The sequence below is a fragment of the Montipora foliosa genome, chromosome 13, assembly GCF_036669935.1.
Source record: "Montipora foliosa isolate CH-2021 chromosome 13, ASM3666993v2, whole genome shotgun sequence".
NCBI lineage: Eukaryota > Metazoa > Cnidaria > Anthozoa > Scleractinia > Acroporidae > Montipora > Montipora foliosa.
Window position 1 is genome coordinate 1964418 of NC_090881.1, and position 2500 is coordinate 1966917.

A 2500-nucleotide genomic window follows, 5' to 3' on the forward strand; every position below is an offset into this window, starting at 1 on the left:
TGCTATGTTCCGCCGACCTGCGACACAAATTGTCCATTCAGGACCTAGATAAACTACCTAGAACTCAAGGAGATCTAGTACCTCAACGAGTAAAGCATCCGGCCGGTGTTAGGGCGGTCGTATGTTCGAATACTGCCAAGGACTCGCCTAGGACTAGTTTCCCATCCTTCCCAAGGGCACATTACACCTTAAACATCAATAGTTGCGTAGACGTAATAAAGTGTATTTATAGTTAAATGATTGCGTGGTTTATTCTCCCAAAATGAAAATAACTGTGACTTCGGTCACAATTTATCCATAAAAAAGCTCAAGGTAATATTTTCATGCTCTTCTATTCAAGATGCCACAGGATCTGCGCACATAAAGCTTTTAGGATTCGGCGGTGTAACGAAGTGCCTTTGGCAGACGCAGCCGCTTGATTTTCACCATTCTATGCATCGCACAGAATGTCCGGGGATCATGAATTATTCATAAAGCACTTGCGCGGGATATTCAAATCACGAATACATTATTGGGGTTTCCAATTACAAAGGAAGAACGCCATTTTGCTGAAATGGTCGAAGAGATTTGCCTTTTACCCGCTTTCCCGGGCGCGAAGTATAAAGAAACACAGCGGGATTTTGAAGAAGAAAGATAGCTTTACTTACTCCGTATTCCCTTTTCGATTCGTCCAATGGCAAGTTGCAAGTTTTTCACCTCAAAATTTTACAAACTACGACATTTTTAGTTACACTAGTATTGAGAGGCATTTCATTGATTCTTGATGTCTTTGCATTAATGTCTTTGCATTAATACTTACATAGCTGGTGGGATATTTTTGCTATTGTCAAACGATGCCAGGTCAAATGTCCTTAGCTTCGTCCGAATCATGAATCTGCAGAAGATATAATTACTTTGCTAGAGAAATTCTGTCCAAGTTTCTTATTTTGCGGTTACAGCCTATGTTTGAGGTTGTGAAAAGTCGCTCAATTCTCAGTTAAAGGTAAAGAAGAATTATTTATTCATTTAAAACAGGTGAAAGGTAAAAAACAACAGGGCTCCGCCTCCCCACGTGGCATTCTCAGCCTAATTGGGCAAACCACTCCTCTGAGAATACGGTTTCCTATTTTTTTCAATTTCATTTTCGGGGTCTGCGTTATTACCATGCGAATATCGATGTTCTTCGATGACGTCACAATCCAACTAGGGACTATTCTTCCATTGCTCGGACGTGGCGAAAAAAGCGCCAAATTTTAAAACTCTGGCAAGCTAATAAAAATGAACAAAAAAAGCTTGGACCAAATAGTTTTTCCCAGAAATGCTTGGACGAACAGCGAGATTATTTTTAGCAAATAAAAAAAATGGGGTTAGATGCACTTTAACTTCCCAGAACAGGCGTTGTGTGGCATTGCCTACCATATACAGTCTCTAAAAGTGCCATAACGTGAAAATTGTTATTTATTTTCCTATTTAAAGTCCATGTTAAAATGAACTTTTGCGATAGAATTCAGTTTGGATTCATCATCATCGTCATCATCATCATTTTATTTCAATGTTTAAATTTAAAAAATTGAAAAAATACACAACCCGCATAAAGCAAAACTAATCGAAGCGGGCTGTGTAACGTACAATCAAATTTAGCTCATTAGATTAATACTAAATCAGGTAAAGAAATAAATAAATAAATGAAAATAAAAATAAAGTGAAATAAAAAGGTATACACATACATTCACAGATAGCTAGCATTTACATATATAGAGCAAGACCCTATAAGAAGACGTGAAACATAAGGAGGTAATTATAGCTTGGGTGTGATTAATGATGACTGGTAATTTTTAAGATTAACGTTAAGACATCATCAACATCATCAACATCATCATCCTCATCACCAAGCACCGCAAGTAAAAATAGGTGAATTTTGTTTTTTAAGGGTCTTTTCCCAAGTTTGCGCAAGTCAGGCTTCAGGCAATTCCATAGCTTAGCTCCGAAAATGGAATTAAGCCGAATACTCAGTCTTGATTTATTAACATATAAGTTACCAACATCAGAAAATCTATTGTTACATGAACGAACGTTGGATGAAGAAGTGAAAAGATCACAATATATTCTGAGGCGCAGAATTGCTTGATATGTCGTGCATAAGAGAATATGCTGTTTCAAAACGAAGCACGAATTTTGTACAATTTTTAAAGTCCTACTTTTATTTGATACACCCCTTAAGCTGGTCAGGATTTCACGGGGATCGCTGTGACGTAGATAATGAAATGCTTGTTGGCGTGGGTCCTATGTTTTCTAGGTGATCAACGCCAAGGTGTCGCTCTGTGATCGTTTTCAGTACTTTTCAGTTTTAAAAGAATCTATCATGTCTATGTTTATCATCTAAGAAGGTGCCTCTGAATCCGGAAGTGAATACAGCAGCAAAACGGAGGATTTTCAAGTAGGTCATGAGTCCAGAGATGACTTGAGCAAGATGCGTGCCAATTTTTAAAATGGCGGGCAATTTGAACGCTTTTAAAAGGGA